The sequence below is a fragment of the Lithobates pipiens genome, unplaced genomic scaffold, assembly GCF_037356315.1.
Source record: "Lithobates pipiens isolate NorthernLeopardFrog02 unplaced genomic scaffold, aLitPip1_a1.2 Scaffold_13, whole genome shotgun sequence".
NCBI classification, from domain to species: Eukaryota; Metazoa; Chordata; class Amphibia; order Anura; family Ranidae; genus Lithobates; species Lithobates pipiens.
The window spans coordinates 487,165,439-487,183,911 of NW_027507718.1; the positions used below are offsets into that span (position 1 = coordinate 487,165,439).

The window sequence follows — 18,473 nt, forward strand, 5'->3', positions numbered from 1 at the left end:
CATGTCTACTGGACAGTTTTTGGCGCAAAAATGTAGTCTTTTCTCCAGGCAGACACAGAATGAAATAGATTTGACCACTGGGATATTTACTTTGGGTGTCAGTTGACCAGGGATAAATATACTGTATATCTGTGGCTTGGCATATATTTTAGGTAGATTTTTTTCAGATGATATATAGTATTTCAAGATAATTATAGGTCTTGTCACAATTAAAGAATATGTAAACCCAACATTTCATATTCCTGCTTCCTTTGTGTGAAATCTCTGGTGTTCCTGTCAGCGCCTCTGCTTTCCTAATAAAAACTGACCACACTATGCAGGAGAGCACAATGTGGTCAGTTCTCTGTGCTGGTAACTCTTGTCTGTTCGCCCGTTCATCGAAAACCAAACATTACGGGCCATTCGAGCCAAATTCGAATGCCGTGTAATGGCCCATAATGCACCATGGGAGCGCAGAGCATTGCTGTATGATGATTGGCCAGAGCATGCACCATGACCTGCATGCTTTGGCCAATCACAGCGCCCTCAGCTAAGAGAGCCATAATTGGCCAAAGGCCAAAGCACCTTGTCTCCATGTTGATGGGGACAAGAGTCTCTTCCCCACAACCCTGGGATGTGGGGGTCTGCCGGCGGGGTGCTTATTGGAATCTGGAAGCCCCCCATGTGAATGAGAGTGACTGAAAATGGTCAAAAAGCAATAAAAATACAGAGACAGTTTTTGACAATTCCTTTATTAAAAAATAAAAAAACTGTGTCCCCTGAGTTAGATTCATTGTCAATCACGATACCCACCGCACCGCCAGAACCCGAAAAATTAAAAATAAAAGCTCTGCACTCATTGACGGCTGACCGTCGAATGCCTTCTCCGCATTTGCTAGTTCTTATATAGGTAAGAGCAGGGCCACCTGCTAAGCCTCAGGCTTCAGACCTGCACCTCAGCTGCTGCTCCACACACATCTGTAGCCCGGGTGGAAAGAATCCCGATCACTTGATTTCTTCCAAATAAATAGCTTATCCCAGCATGCAAAGCGGCCAAAGGAAACTACTGCTAATTGGCTGAGACAACATATTTACTCATCACCTGAATTTACTGTAATATATCATCCTAATGCCAAAGGCAACAGAGCTACCTATTGACATAAGAGAGAGACTACAAATGAATCTCAAGCTTACTGTAGGACAGAAACCAGTGGATCAAAGACTGCAAGTTACCACCTAGCACATTAAATTTACTAGCAATCCTGTTTAGGACAAGGGTGCTACATTTGTGGTTATTCTGACACCATATATATAGTTTTTGTCAGCGTATATTATATAGATAAAATCACTTATTGGGGGCAATTCAGTGATATTCTACCACATCCAAGTATGCAGTATTATAATGCACAATGTTTTTGAAAAAAGAAACTGTTAAATAACACTCCAAATTTGTAGAGTAGAGTATAGAATGTAATTTTATCTGTGCCCAGTCTTGCCACGAAGAGTTAATCCAGCTCTGGGCAATCCTCTTTTCAGTAAAATAAAAAAGGAAACAAAGAGAAATAGATTCTCCCCCCTTGCTGTGACTGGCAGGTGATTTCCTTATCTCATGTATGGGCATTCTGTGTACTTCACATCCCCTTCCTTTATTCTTCAGCTCTCCCAGGATTGGCTGCCCCACACCTCAGCATGATTGGGCATGCTGAAGTCATGTGGTGCCTTTCTTGGTTTTTGACTGGATGTTAGTGATCATGGGGCTCAATCCACGAGACCAGCAGAAGATGCCTGGCCAAGGGGAGTGTAGAGGTGGGCGGGGAGTCTATTGACATCACAACTCCACCCACCGAGAGTCGGACAACAGACCCGCCCACAGAATCCAGAGTATTACGGGGTTACAAACAGCTAAAGGGGAGATTTTCGACAGGGAAGGATATATGTAGGAACCATGTATATCCTTATTGATTAGCACTATGGAAGTCATTTAGAAATGATGAGAGTGGTCTTACATCCACTTTAATATATAGCATGCATTATATTTTCAAATTATGTGGTATTTATTTACCGCATTAAACCATGCTGTAAATTTTCGCAAAAATATCCCATACTGTCACATCCTGTGGGGCAATTACCTGGAAACTGTGCAATACTTTAGTGAGGAGATGGAAAAATGATGGCTGCGAAATTCCCACTATCTCACCAGCTACCATCCGGCCAGCCTCCAGAGACAACTCCTGAGTGGAATCTAAGCTGCCACCTGCTCCAGCTGGTCCTGCCTATTTTATACCAATCCCTCACCCTATAAACCAGGTCTGACAATTTCCATACTTAAAGCTATCACAAGCCTGGATCACTACCTAATTACCGTATTTATTTATTTCTGTGAACTCACTTTAATGCCTTTTTATGTGGTATATACCAAGAGTTTTCTCAGTTTGTGGTAAATACTGCATAGAAGCAATAGTGAATTGACATTTTCAGTATTGCATGAGATATGTGGTCACCTTTAGTGAATTGTCCCCATTATCCATTCATGTTAATGCATAGGTGCACAACCTGTGGCTCGCCAGCTGCTTTGGATATACAAGTCCCATCATGCCTCTGCCTTTGGAAGTCATGCTTGTAACTGTCAGCCTTGCAATGCCTCATGGGACTTGTAGCTCCACAACAGCTGGAGGGCTGAGGTTGAGCACCCATGTGTTAATATTATCTCTCCTACATAGTATGTCGGTAATGTTCCAATAGGCCACTAGGAGTCACTCTATCCCCATGACACAAAGATTATTAGCTCACAGTTGTAATTCAAACCGGTTCAAAATCACTGGTAATTTACACAATTCATCGCCAAATACCCAAAACCCACACTTCTGATGACCCCCGCATCTGGGACTTCTACTCCCACCCTATACCCAAACCGAGAGGGACTTCCCTTCTTTATTATATGCTGCAGGGCAAAAGTACCTTTAGCAAAACCAACCCCATGTTAAAGTGGGAACGGGACCTCGAAACATAATTCTCACCAACACAGTGGTGTGCTGCTTTCGGTTCCATTGCTAAAGCATCACACTGCACCAGCCACCATGAAGTGACAATCAAAATTACTAATAGATGGTACTATACACCATTTAGGCTAGCTAAATTCTCTCCCTCCATTTCCCCTCTGTGCTGGCGAGAGTGTGGACAAGTGGGGAATCTCATACATGTTTTATGGACATGCCCTAGCCTCACTAGCTTGTGGACCCATGTTTTCCAACTACTCGCACCTTGTACGGGTATCCTTATTAAACCACAACCTGCCTTAGCCTTGCTTAACCACTTCAGCCCTTGAAGAATTGGCTGCTCAATGACCAGGCCATTTTTTGCGATACAGCACTGCATCACTTTAATTGACAATTACACCGTCGTGCAATGCTGTACCCCAAAAAAATTGACATCCCTTTTTTCCCACAAATAGAGCTTTCTTTTGATGCTATTTAATCATCTCTGCGGTTTTTATTTTTTGCTATTAACAAAAAAAGAGCGACAATTTTGAAAAAAAACATACTATTTTGTACTTATTGCTGTAATAAATATCCCCATTTTGTTCTCTCAGTTTAGGCCGATATGTATTCTTCTACATATTTTTGGTTAAAAAAATCGCAAAAATCATATATTGATTGTTTTGCACAAAAATCTACAAAATAGGGGATAGATTTATGGCATTTTAATTATTATTATTTTTTTTACTAGTAATGGGGCCGATCTGAGATTTTTATTGGGACTGAGACATTATGGTGGACATATCGGACGCTTCGAACACATTTTTGGGACCACTGGCATTTATACAGCGATCAGTGCTATAAAAATGCATTGATTACTGTGTAAATGTCACTGGCAGGGAAGGGGTTAACACTAGGGGGCGATCAAGGGGTTAACTGTGTTTCCTATGTGTGTGTTATAACTGTGGGGGAGGGGACTGACTATAGGAGATGACAGATCATTGTGAGTTCCTACGTGCTGGGAACAATCTCTCTCTCCTCTCTTCACAGAACTAATATGTGTGTTTACACACATGCGTCCCTGCTCTGCCTCTCGATGCCCAGGATCGCTCGTGGCCAGCGGTCATTGCAACTGCCATTCATAAGCATCAGTACCCCCGCTGTGCAGCGGGCACCTCCGGCAGCTTGCATGCACCTGATATCCTGCTTAAAGGGACTGAAATACAGCTACGACGGTTAGTGGGGTTGTGCCGACCTACCGCAGTATAATGACGACAGCTGGTCGGCAAGTTGTTAACATTGGTATTGATCGTTACCCTCCCTCATACCAACCCGTGGTCAACAACATTTTGGTAGCAGCCAGACTCACTATCCACAAGAAATTGAAAACAAATCTATCTCCTAATATTTCAGTAGTAGTGACCATGGTCAATACCAATTATACCTTTGAATGCCTCATAGCAATAAATGGCCTCAAATATGCCAATTTTTCTAGCTCATGGAGCATATGGGTTAACAAACAATTATCACGCCCCGTATGATAACTTTAAGGAAGACATTACTGCATGTATTGTAAATGTTTACCACTCATGGAAACCCGTTGATATTTATTATCTGCTATCCTTGAGCCATCTGTTTGCACCGTGTACCTTGTCATATGTTATATTTTATTTGTTTATTGTGATGTCTATCCCTTTTATTCCCTATAAAACTCAATAAACATATTGAACAATAAATAAATAAATCACTTTTAAGCCTCAATTTCATAATATTTATCATTTGTCCATACATAAAAATTATGTAAACGGGTGACCCCACCCCCTCTGACAACACGGGAAAAACCATAGGGAAGTCCCTGTGCGTCAGAGGGGGTGGGGTCATCGGGTGGCCCCGCCCTTTGTTATATCAGAACTGTCACCTGAACAGAAGCGTCACACAGCGGAAGACTCCCATTGAATCGGGTTGTGCGGAGGACGAAGCGGAGAAGAAGAAGCCAGAGGAAGATGCTGGACGAGAAGACCGGCGGAAGATAGAGGAATAAGCGGGGGAAGAACAAAATGGAGGAAGAAGAAGAACACTGAAGGAAGACCAGAAGAAAGAAGATGGAAGAAGAAGTGGGGAAAGAAGAAGACAATTTTGGTTGGGGTTCCCTTGTGGGCAAATCCCATGCCGTTTTTATCAATGAACTTGCATGTGTATTGCCGGAGTGACAATTCATTATAGCCTTCATTATAGCCTTCATATAGCCTAGCAATTCATTATAGCCTGTACTATAGCTACTGCTAGTACTTCTAAATGACTTTTTTCCTTTAGAAATGTAATCTTGCACCCAGACTTTTTTTTTGCATTGATACATGTCTCCTGGGGCAGGACCCAGGTCCCCAAACACTTTTTAAGATAATACCATGCATATAAGCCTTTAAAATTAGCACATTTTATTTTTCATGTTCGTGTCCCATAGACTTTGGTGTTACATAGTTACATAGTTACATAGTAAGGTTGAATAAAGACACCAGTCCATCCAGTTCAACCTGAGTGAATGTCTACAATTGTCCCAATCCCTGTACATTGTACACTCACATCGGTCCCTACCCTCAAGGAGCCCACAATCCAAGGTCCCCATTCATATACTAGGGCCAATTTTGGACAATTTTGGACAAAAGCCAATTAACCTATCTGCATGTCTTTGGAGTGTTTGCGTGTTCAAAGTAATTTTTTGCCTGTTCGCATGTTCTGGTACAAACCGAACATGTTCGGCCCATTCCTATTTTATAGCAGAATGTAAATAATATTGTTATTTTTTCAAAATTGTCTTTTTTTTTGTTTATAGTGCAGAAGTGATAAAATACCACCAAAAGAAAGCTCTATTTGTGGGAAAAAAAGGATATTGACTTTATTTGGGTAGAGCAACACACGACCGCGCAATTGTCAGTTAAAGAAATGCAGTGCTGTATCACAAAAAATGGCCTGGTCAGGAAGGGGGTATAACCTTCCAGGGCAGAAGTAGTTAAATGATTATACGATTACACAAAAAAAAAAAAAAAAAGAAAAAAAAAGCATAACTTTTACCGTACAATGGTTAAAACATATAATTGGATCCACTTGTGAAACCATAGAAAAAAAGAATTACTTTTGTACTGCTTCTTCAGATTGCCAAGTATGCTTGTGACTAGGGATGAGCCGAACACCCCCCGCTTCGGTTCGAACCAGAACTTTTGAACGGACTGAAAATTCGTACAAACTTTAGAACCCAATTGAAGTTTATGGGACTTGAACGTTCGAAATAAAAAGTGCTAATTGTAATGGCTAATATGCAAGATACTGTCCTAAAAAGGGTTTGGGGACCTCGCTCCTGCCCCAGGGGACATGGGTCAATGCCTAAAATGTTTTTAAAAATTGACATTTTGGCGGGAGCACTTATTTTAATGACGATTAAAGTGAAAAAAAAAGTGAAATATTCCTTTAAATATTGCGCCTGGGGGGGTGTCTATAGTATGCCTGTGATGTGCCACGTGTTTCCCGTGTTTAGAACAGTCCCTGCACAAAATGACATTTAACAGAAAAAAAGTCATTTCAAACTACTTGCGTTTTTAATGTAATATCTGGTTCCGGCAATATGGATGAAAATCATTGAGAAAAATGGCATGGGTAACCCCCCTGCCCGTTACCAGCCCCTTTGGGTCTTGTATGGATATTAAGGGGAACGCCGTACCCATATTAAAAAAGGAAAGACATGGGGCCCCCAGGTCCTATATACTCAGTACAGCAGTATACAGGCGGTGCAAACAAGACAGGGACTGTGTAGATTTGTTGTGTTAAGTAGATTCTGTTTGTAATTTTGAACTGGTACATTTTTAAAGTGTAGCTCCAGTCAAAAAATCTATTTTTAAGCTTTTTGGAAAACATAGGGAAGGGCTATCACCCCTGTATAATTTGTTTTGTCGTCCGTCTTTTTTCATCTCACTTGCTGTTGTCTCCTTCCGTTTGCAAGTAGGAGACGTTTGTAAGTTGGATGTTTGAAAGTAGGGGCCTGCCCTATATGCTCTGCAGAAATGGCGGAACAAGGTGTTGGTGTTGCCACAACATTGTAAGCCCTCAAAGTGACTCTTGGTGGGCGCTGGAGCGTCCTGCTGTGAACGATTATATCAAGAATTGTAATTACATGCCATTGATGAACAGTGGTAGAAAAATTGACCTTTGGTGGTTGTGGTGCTGGTGCCACAACACTATAAGTCCTCACAGTTACTCTGGGTGGGCACAGGAACGGGCCCTGCTGTGAAATATTATATCAAGAATTGTAATTACATGCCCCTGTTAAACAGGGGCTTAAAAATTGGGCCTTAGGCACTGGTGCTGGTGCCACGACACTGCAACCTCTCCCATATACTCTAGTTGTAGTGCAGGAATGAGCCCTGCTGCAAAGCATTGCATAAAAAATTGTAATTAAACGCCCCTGTTAAACAGGGGCAGAAAAAATGGGCTGCTGGCATCACCCAGAACCAAAAATGTTCTTCCAACATATCAGCGGAGGAGGAAGAGGATAGACAATCAACATAACAGGACAGTCACTCAGCATCAGCATAGGCAGTCTTGAAGGGATGTGATATTTCGAAAAAAAAATATTCGGTTACATTAGCTTCAGGTGCTTGGTAGTTGTGGGTGATCCAAGAATGATTCATCTTTATGAAGGTCAGTTGATCAACTGAGTCGGTGGACAGGCGCACCCTGTGATCGGTAACAAAGCCACCGGCAGCACTGAGGGTGCGTTCCAAAAGAACGCTGGATGCAGGACAGGCCAGTAGCTCAGGTGCATACTGTGCAAGCTCTGGCCAGTGATCCATCCTCAAGACCCAGTAAGCCAGAGGATTTTCGGTGGGAAAGGTGTCCAAGTCTGACCTTGCCCCTAGGTATTCCTGCACCATGTAAATCAGACGCTGGCAATGGTTGCTGGAACTGATCATACCTTGGGGCTGCAGACTAAAAAATTGTCTGAACGCATCGGTCAGATGGCCACCTTCTCCACCGCTCCTTCTGACCGATGCCTCAGCAATACATTGTCCAGGACCAGGAGTTTGTAACTTCCCAGTCTCTGGGAACGCGTTGCACAGACCTTTCTGCAAGGCCTCCCGGAGATGTCTCATCCCCTGTTCCCTCTGCGGCAGCAAGATAAGGTCAGCAACCTTACCCTTGTACCGTGGATCAAGGAGAGTGGCCAGCCAGTAATGGTCCCTCTCCTTGATCCGAAGAATACAAGGATCCTTCAGCAGGCTTTGCAGGATCAGGGAGGCTATGCAGCGTAGGTTAGCTGAGGCATTCGGTCCGGAGTCCTCTGGGTCACTAAGGACAACATGATCTACAGCTACCTCCTCCCAGGCACGTACAAGTCCATGGGTTTCTTAGGACTGTAAATCATCCCTACAAGGCTGCTGATGCTGAGTGCCAGCCTCCACCTCCATGCTGACACAATCATCCTCCTCCTCCTCCTCCTCTTCCTGTGTGATGGGTGGGACAGCATGAACACTGTCTGGATAAAGGGGGCCATGAGAGGCAAGGAAGTCCTCCTCTTCCTGCCTCTGTTCTGCCTCAAGTGCCCTGTCCATTATTGTGGACAAGAGGTACAGTGTCAATGATGCATGCACTGTCACTGCTCACCATCCTTGTGGCCTCCTTAAACGGTGACAGGACAGTGCATGAATACCTGATCATGCCCCACTGGCGTGGTGAGAAAAAAAACTGAGCTCCCCTGACCCTGTCCAGGTGCCGTAGATGCACAGGTACTCATTGATGGCCCTCTGCTGCATGTGCAGCCGCTGCAGCATGGCCAACGTTGAGTTCCACCTGGTGGGCATGTCACATACTGTATAAGGCAGTTCTTGGGCAGGTTCAACTCCTTTTGGAGCTCAGCCAGCCGACCACAGGCATTAAATGATGGGCGGAAATGCACACAGACTTTCCCGGCCTGCTTCAGGACATCCTGTAAGCCCGGGTACCTGCCCAAGAACCGCTGCACCACCAGGTTAAGGACGTGAGCCACACAGGGCACATGGGTCAGTTGTCCCTGTCGGGGGGCGGAGAGGAGGTTGGTGCCATTGTCGCAAACCATCATTCCTGGCTTAAGCTGGTGTGGCGTCAACCACCTCTCGGCCTGCCCCTGCAGAGCTGACAAAATATTTGCCCCAGTGTGGCTCCTGTTCCCCAAACAAACCAGCGCAAGCACGGCATGGCATTGTTTTACCTGCATACTTGCGTAGCCCCTGGAACGCCTACGGAGCACCGCTGGTTCCGAGGACAGAGCACTGGAAGAGGCCATGGAGGAAGAAGAAGAGGAGGGAGTGGAGGAGAGAGGTGTGTCATAACCAGTAGTAGCATTTTGGAGGCGTGGTGGCGGAACAACCTCCAACACTACTGTACCTTGTCCTGCATCCTTCCCAGCTGCCAGAAGAGTGACCCAATGGGCCGTGAAAGTCAGCGGTAATATGCACCTTACCGCTTACCGCCCTGTCCAGCGAGGCAAGGACATTGCCTTCCACATGCCGGTAGAGAGCCGGAATCGCCTTCTGTGAGAAAAAGTGGCGTTTGGGGACCTGCCACTGAGGAACCGCACATTGTACAAAGTCACTGAAGGGGGCAGAGTCTACCAACTGAAAAGGCAGCAGTTGAAGTGCTAGCAATTTAGCCAAGCTAGCATTCAACTGCTGGGCATGTGGATGGCTGGGAGTGAACTTCTTTCGACAGTCCAGCAGCTGGGGCAGGGAAATTTGCCTGCTATAATCGGACGTGGGTGTACTGCTAGCAGAGTGCCCGGAAGCACTTGGCTGTGACACATGTAATTCTACACCTTCATTCCTCTCAGAGCAGGTTTCAGAGAATACTGAAGGTCTAGTGGGGTTGGAGATCCCAGCTGATGAGGAGCAAGAGGAGGTCCGCTTTGTTCTTTGGTGTGGGTCTTTGAGGTACGCTTGCCTACGAGCTGCATGGCAGGTCAACATATGTCTGGTCAAGCATGTGGTGCCCAAGCGGCTGATGTTTTGGCCACGCGAGATACGCTTGAGACATATGTTGCAAATAGCATCGGTGCGATCTGATGCACTCGTCTCAAAAAAGGCCCACACCAAAGAACTTTTAGAATAACGCACAGAGGCAGCGCCCTGCACAGGCGGAGCCCTGCGGTCTGATTCAGTCGGTGTGCTGCCCCTAAGCTGGCCCCCAGAGGGCATCCTGCCTCGTTGGACATGTGCCTCCTCCTCCTCTCTCCTACCAGGCACCCACGTGGAGTCAGTGCCCTCATCATCCCCTCCCTCTTCATCGCTGGAGCAAACCTGGCAGTATGTTGCAGCTTGTGGAACATGACTGCCAGATTGCTGTCCTTCTTGAGCATCCCCTCTCTCTGCGCTCACGCTACTGCCTTCCTCTAGCTGAGTATCATCATCAGAGCCTACAAAACACTGGGCATCCTCCTGGAGCATGTACCCAACACTGTGCTCAAAGAGTTCAGGGGACTCCTCAGGAGGACGTGTTGGGTCTAGGGAAGGAGTCACTGATGATGACATTGAGACGAGGGAAGACGATGCATTGGCAGCTTCTTTGCTAGTACCCTGAGCCTGGGTGAGAGAGGATGAGGAGGATGAAGAGGGCTTGGTCATCCAGTCTTCCAAGTCTTCGGCATGATGCGGCTCAACATGTCCAGCTGCCGAAAAGAAGGACAAGCATGTCCCATGGCAACGTGCTGATAATGAAGATGCACCGCGTCCACGACCAGCACTGTTGTCTCTAGACACAGAGCCAGCTTGCCCTCTTTTATCGGCTCGTGCCTGTCTGCCTCTAGAATTCTAGAATGAGTAAAACTACAACTAGAATAATAAATATCAGCTGTTTATCTGTACACAGTAATCATCTATATTGTAGTAAAGTGAAAATTTCCCATGTCAGGTATTGACTATATTGTGTACTTTCCTGCAGCAGAGAAATTACAATTTAATGAATGTTATAACATCTGTGATTGTTTTTCTTTGTAAAAGAGGAAGGAGGTTTTTATATCACTGTGTGAGAGGGTACTGAGCAACCTGCTGACAGTAATATTTCCCTTCATCATCTTCAGTCCCTCTAGTGATGGTTAGTTTGTATTCATTTCACAATACAGAACCACTGAGCCTGTCCGGGATCCCAGATTGCTGAGTGCTGGCCTGAAAGATGAGAAGCTTTGGAGATTGTTGGGGCTTCTGTTGGTACCAGGCTAGGTGGGTAGTACCATATGGAGTAATACTAGAACTGGATGTACATGTGATGGTGCCTGTCTGACCTCTTTTTTTGTATACCTTTAGTACACACCAATCACCTCTCTACAGTATATATGACTAGAATCAAGAACTGACGCCTTATGCCGCATACACACGATCAGACTATCCAGCGGATTTAGTCTGGCGCACAAACCGCCGGAAAGTCCCCCGGACTTTTCGAACGAGCGGACCTGCCAACACACGACCCCGCGGGAGCCCGCCGTACTTTTGAAATGGACGGACTTGCCCACACACGGAGGAAAGTCCATTCATTTTGAACACGGCTCCAGGTAGCCAGGACTATCGAAGGAAGTCAATGTCGCGGCCTTCGGCGGCAAGATTGACACGTGGCTGGCCCCGTCACCTGGTATGGACTTAAAGGGGAAGCCCTATGCCGAAAAAACGGCGTGGGGGTCCCCCCAAAGTTCATATAAGACCCTTATCCGAGCACGCAGCCCGGCTGGTCAGGAACGGGGACGAGCAAGTGACCCCCCTCCTGAGCCATACCAGGCCGCGTGCCCTCAACATGGTGGGGTGCTTTGGGGAAGGGGGGCGTGCGGCCCCCCACCCCAAAGCACCTTGTCCACATGCTGATGAGGACAAGGGCCTCTTCTCGACAACCCTGGCCGTTGGTTGTCGGGGTCTGCGGGCAGGGGCTTATTGGAATCCGGGGGCCCCCTTTAATAAGGGGTCCCCCAGATACCGGCCCCCCACCCTATGTGAATGAATATGGGGTACAATGTACCCCTACCCATTCACCTGTGAAAAAAATGTAAATAAAACACAACACACAAGGGTTTAAAATAATTTATTGCACAGCTCCAGGGGTCTTCTTCCGTCTTGGGGGGTCTTCTCGCCAGACTCCTCTGCTATCATCTGCTAGCTCTTTTACTAGCGGAGGAGCCTGGCTTTCTTCTTTGTCCCCGCCCGGGGGTCTTCTTCCGACTTCGGGGGTCTTGTCCCTCTCTTCGGTTCTTCTTGCCGGGCCTCCGCTTTCTTCCTTTAGCTCTTTTACTAGCGGTGGCCTGGTCTTCTGTCGCCGCCTCTTCTTCTGACTTCGGGGGTCTTATCCCCCTCTTCGGTTCTTCTTGCCGGGCCTCCCCGCCTTCTTCCAGCTCTTTTACAAGCGGTGGCCCGCCGCCGCCAACTTCTCTTCTTCTTGTTCTTGTTCTTCTTCTTCCTTGAGATGTCCACTCAACGCGCTCTCTGGTCACAATGACAGGGACGCAGTGTACGGTGACTTATATAGGGACATCGCCAATTCAATTCAAAATGTAAAGACCAAAATCTCAAAACAAGTCTGGTCCTTAAGTGGTTAAGCATTATTAAAATCACTGCTAAAAAAACGTCCGTTTTTAAAACTTCTTTTGCATTGATACATGTCCCCTGGGCAGGACCCGGGTCCGAAACACTTTTTTATGACAATACCATGCATATAAGCCTTTAAAATTAGCACTTTTGATTTTTTAATGGTGTTTGCGTGTTCAAAAATGTTTTTGCCTGTTCGCATGTTCTGGTGCGAACCGAACCGGGGGGGTGTTCGGCCCATCCCTACTTATAAATATTTCGGTGGTGGATTATCTACTGACAAAGTGTCTGCACCAAGCATTTATTTCTAGACACCATGTTGTCATATATATCTGTTTATGGGCTTTGATATGTATCCACAAATGCATATATAGTAAATTTTTTGCTTCGCATTATGTTTTTTTCACTATGGCAAGTTAATATTTGTTCACTTCTGTCTATGAGACTATATGGGGACTGTATGACCTTTCCATCATAGAACATAGATTCATCTGATATTAGCACTTGTTTTACATCCATATGAGGTCATTGTACTGACTATGTAGTTATATCAGTTAGTTGTTCATTCTATTGATATCACATCAGTGCTGCATTTCTTTACACACACCGGATGTCAGGAACCACCAGTGCTGCATGGGGGTTGTTATCAGAAATTATCGGGATGACATAGCGGGGATCTCGGGCTGTGACAGGTATTATATTGTATGTCAAAAAATATATAAAACGGTGCAGAGTAATAAGTAAAGTCCATAAAATATGCAATACAGATAAAAGATAAGGTCACCATGACAGAGCCAGATTAAGAGCATCATGGGCCTGGTGCTAAGGATTTTGGTGGGCCCTTTTATGAAAATAAATAAAATGAAAATGCACACAAGGGGGAGGTGATACCGAGATAGGGAGCTGAAAGAGAGGGGATGAGAGGGAGGGGAAAAGAGAGAGGGGGTGAGAAAAAGGGGAATAGAGAGAGGATGAGAGAGAGAGAGAGAGAGAGAGAGAGAGAGAGAGAGAGAGAGAGAGAGAGAGAGAGAGAGAGAGAGAGAGAGAGAGAGGGTGTTGGGAAATAGGGGGTTGAAGGGGATGAGAGAGAGAGAAAATGGGGGATGAAGGTGGTGAGAGAGAACAGGGTGAAAGAGAGGGGATGAGGGGGTGCAGCACAGCATAGTACATTACATGGGGGGATAGCACAGTACATTGCAGATACAGCACATTTAATGGTGGGCAAAGCACAGCAAATTACATGGTTGGCACTGCCCAATACAGCACATTACAAGGTAGGCACAGTACATTATATGGTGGGCACAGCACATAACATGGTTGGTACAACACAGCACATTGCACGGTGGGCACAGCACATGACAAGGTGGGCACTGCATGACACAGCACAGCACATTACACTGTGAGCACAGCACATTAAATGGTGGACACCGCATATGACATGGTGAGCCCTGCACAACACAGCACATGACATGGTGGGCACAGCTGAGCACATTACATAGTGAGCACTGCACATTACAAGTGGGCACTGCACAGCCCATTATATGGTGGGCACAGCATATTATATGTTGAGTACTGCACATGGCATACAGGGCCGGCGCTACCACTAGGCGAAGTAGGCAGCCGCCTAGGGCGCACTACCACCTAGGGAGCAACCACGGCCTCTGTCCAGTGTGAGCTCCTCTTCTGATCTCTCGCCCCCCCCCTGGTGTGCCAATGGCGCCACAAATCCCCCATGTTTCCCGCTGAGCGCCCCACTGTGCTCACACGGGTTCATCTCACAGTGCCGCTCCAGGACTCCTTTGCTCCAGCCTGTCCCTCTGGGGCGGCGCTGTGTGTCTGTGTGAGTGCAGCGGAGGGACGGGGCTCCGCGGAGATGGGAGCATTGAGAGGTCGGTCAGCTGACCTCCCGCCCGGCGGGGACATCGTGGAGCGGGTGGACGGCGCTGGCCTGGTCCCGGCGGGGACATCGTGGAGACGGAGCAGGTGGACGGTGCTGGCCTGGTCCCGGCAGGGACATCGTGGAGGAGGAGCGCGTGGACGCCGCCAGTGCGGAGGAGTCGGAGAGGCCCAGATGATGGTCGCTGAAGGCAGCATCAAAGAGCAGAGGTAAGGAGGAGGAGGGATCCTCCCCGATCTACATTGAGCTGTATGGAGGGGGTTTGTGTGTGAGCAATGCAGGAAGTAGGAGTCATGTAGGTCAGTGTGATGTGTGTCAGTGAATGTGTCAGTGCCAGTGTATGTGCCAGTGTCAGTGTATGTGTCAGTGCCAGTGTATGTGCCAGTGTAAGTGTGATGTGTCAGTGCCAGTGTATGTGCCAGTGTATGTATCAATGTATGTGTCATGCCAGTGTATGTGTCATGCCAGTGTATGTGTCAGTGTGATGTGTCAGTGTCAGTGTGATGTGTCAGTGTGATTTGTCAGTGTGATGTGTCAGTGTGATTTGTCAGTGTCAGTGTGATGTGTCAGTGTAGGTGTCAGTGTGATTTTCAGTGTATGTGTCAGTGTAGGTGTCAGTGCGATGGTCAGTGTCAGTGTAATTGTCAGTGTAGGTTGGTGTCAGTGTAATTGGTTAGTGTAGGTGCCAGGTAGGTTGTGTAATTATCAGGTAGGTCAGTGTAGGGGTCAGTGTGATGTGAGTAGTGCAGGAAGTAGGAGTCAGGTGGATTAGTGTATGTGTCAGGGGGTCAGTGTAGGGGGTCAGATAGGTCACGTATAGCAAGGGCAGGGTAAGGTGGAGTCATGGGCGCAGCCGGGGGGGAGGGGGGCGGCGGCAAAATTAGGTTTCGCCTAGGGTGTCAACGATCCTTGCACCAGCCCTGATGGCATAGTGGGCACTGTATGACATCGTGGGCACTGCACAGCACATTAAATGGTGGAAACCACACATGACACGATGAGCCCTGCACACCACATTCCATTGGGCACATTGGTGGGCACTGCATGACACAGCACAGGCAATTACATTGTGAGCACAGCATATTAAATAGTGGACAGCACACATGACATGGTGAGCCCTGCACAGCACATTCCATTGTGGGCACTGCACGACACATGCCATGGTGGACAATGTACAGCACATTACATGGGGAGTACAGCACTTTACATGGTAGGCACTGCATGGCGCAGCACATGACATGGTGGGCACTGCATGATACAGCACATTACATGGTGGGAACTGCATGGCATAGCACATTTCATGGTGGGCAATGCAACTGCACATTACATGTTAGGACTGGCATATTACATGGTGGGCACTGCTGAACAGCACAGCACACAGTGGGCACAACACACTACATGCTGAGCACAACACATGGCAGGGTGGGCACAGAACAGCACATGACATGGTCGGAACTGCACATGACATGGTGGGTAGTGCAAGGAGCCGCACATTACATGTTGGGCACCGCACATTACATGGCGGGATCACTGCATGACACAGCACATGACATGGTGGACACAGCAAATTATATAGCGGGCATTGCAAGGCACAGCATATGACATGGTGGGCACTGCATGGCACAGTACATGACATGGTGGGCACTGCAAATTACATGGTGGGTACTGCAAGGCACAGCACGAAATAGTGGACACTGCACATCACATGAAGAGCAATGCAACGCACAGCACATTACATGGAGGGCACTGCACATTACATAGTGAGCACTGCAATGCACAGCAAATGACATACTGGGCACAGCATATTACATGGGGGCACTGCAATGCACATGACATGGTGGGCACAGCACGACATGGTGAGCACTGCAATGCACAGCACATGACATGGTGGGCACTGGACACAAGAGAGCACACTACATGGGGGGGCACTGGGTACAAGAGAGCACATTACAGGGGGAAGCAGAAGTGTGTTCCCTAGCACAATAATTACATAACACCTCCCTGACAAATTGACTAACCTTATGTCAGCAGCATGGGAGATGTCCTTCCTCCCGGGCTCCTGCTGTGAGGACTGAGGAGAACATCAGCGCCCCTCCCCCAGACAGCTCCCAGACACAAAGGATCTGTGTGAGTGTAACAGATCCTGTGATAGGAGTCAGACATCTGCAGAGACAAGCCTTGGCTGCAGTGACTACACTTGTCTCCTCCATGTGTGCAGTGCACAGAGAGCTCCTCTTCCTTCAAGAAGGCTACAGATATTGATAAACCATTGGCATGGGCCTATATTGAGAGAGGGGCCTGGAGCTTCAGCTCCACAAGCCCCTATGTTAATCTGGCCCTGGATAAGGATCTTCAACTGATATATAATATTCAAGGTGACAAATCCTTCCATCATCAGTATAAGGTACTCTTACCAAATCTGATGGACCAGATTAGCTTGTTGCCACACATGGGGTGTGACCGATAAGTGAATCCAGCAGTTTAGATGGGATGTATACAGGTGAATCACTCCTAGATCCGCTTGAAATAAAGGGAAGCCAGAGATGCACCAGCTGGGAATACGACATGGGAATCCTGTAGCACTGGGGCAGCAGGTTCCTGTATGTGTGCTTTAGCTGAGAGGAGGGATGGAGAGGAGGAGAGATCCATGCACAGCTGACGTTGCACAGGATACACAGTTGTTCTTCCTCCCTGTGATCAGGAACCATTCGAATGGCTGTCTAATCCCATCTCCTGTGACGTCCCTCCCAGTGGTCCATCAGATTTGGTAAGAGTACCTTATGCTGACGGTGGAAGGATTTGTCAGCTTGAATATTGCATATCAGTTGAAGATCCTTATTACTAAGGATGAGCCGAACACCCCCCTGTTCGGTTCGCACCAGAACCTGCGAACAGACCTAAACTTCGTATGAACTTTAGAACCCTATTAAAGTCTATGGGACTCCAACGTTCACAATCTAAAGTGCTAATTTTAAAGGTTAATATGCAAGTTACTTTCCTAAAAAGTGTTTCAGGACCTGGGTCCTGCCCCAGGGGACACGGATCAATGCAAAAAAAGTTTTAAAAACGGCCGTTTTTTCAGGAGCAGTGATTTTAATAATGATTAAAGTGAAACAATAAAAGTGTAACATTCCTTTAAATTTCGTACCTGGGGGTGTCTATAGTATACCTGTGAAGGGGTGCATGTTTCCCGTGCTTAGAACTGTCCCTGCACAAAGTGTCATTTCGCAAGGAAAAACAGTCTTTTAAAATCACTTTCCATTGTCGGCTCCCATAATACAGAGAACACTTAGGCCGCGTACACACGGGCGGACTGTTCGCCCAACTTTGTCCGTCCAACAGTTTCGGCAAACAGTCCGCTCAAAATTAGCATGGACGGACATGGCCACACACAACAAACGAACAGTTTGCTGAAACCGTGCGCGATGACGTGAACGGCACGTACGACGGAACGAAAAATACGACGTCCTATACACTGCATTATAGCTTTCGGCGTGAAAATCCTTTCTGAGCATGCACGCAACTTTGTTTGACGAACAAGCCTACACACGAGCGGGCTGTTCGCTGAAACAAGGTTTCAGCGGACAGTTTTTCGGAAATTCCGAAAAACCTTGTCCGTCCAACTGTCCTCTGAAACTGTCCGCTGAAAGCCCACACACGAGCGGACTGTCCGCCCAAACACTGTTCAGCGGACAAAGTTGGGCGAACAGTCCGCCCGTGTGTACGCGGCCTCAATGAGTGTTCTCTGTATTAGCCGACAATTCATTAATTGATAAAAAAAAAAAAAAATGCGTGGGGGTTCCCCTAAATTCAGTTAGCAGGCCCTTCAGGTCTGGTATGGATATTAAGGTACCCCATGTCAAATTAAAAAAAAAATTCAATGGGGGTCCCCCTAAATATCCATTACAGACCCTTCAGGTCTGGTATGGATATTAAGGGGAACCCTGCATCAAATTAAAAAAAAAAATTGCCGTGGAGGTCCCCCCAAAAATCCATACCGGACCCTTTATCTGAGCATGCAACCTGGCAGGCTGCAGG

The 18,473-nt window shown here is 46.9% G+C and overlaps 1 long non-coding RNA gene across 1 annotated transcript in view; it reads right to left on the reverse strand.

Moving 5' to 3' along the window:
* LOC143975538 (uncharacterized) overlaps positions 1–16,517 on the reverse strand; it is a 28,401-nt gene extending 11,884 nt beyond the window's left edge. The window contains exon 1 of the long non-coding RNA XR_013272390.1: positions 16,454–16,517. This is a non-coding gene — a long non-coding RNA (uncharacterized LOC143975538). The remainder of the gene's footprint in view (positions 1–16,453) is intronic.
* Positions 16,518–18,473: the final 1,956 nt, after the last annotated feature.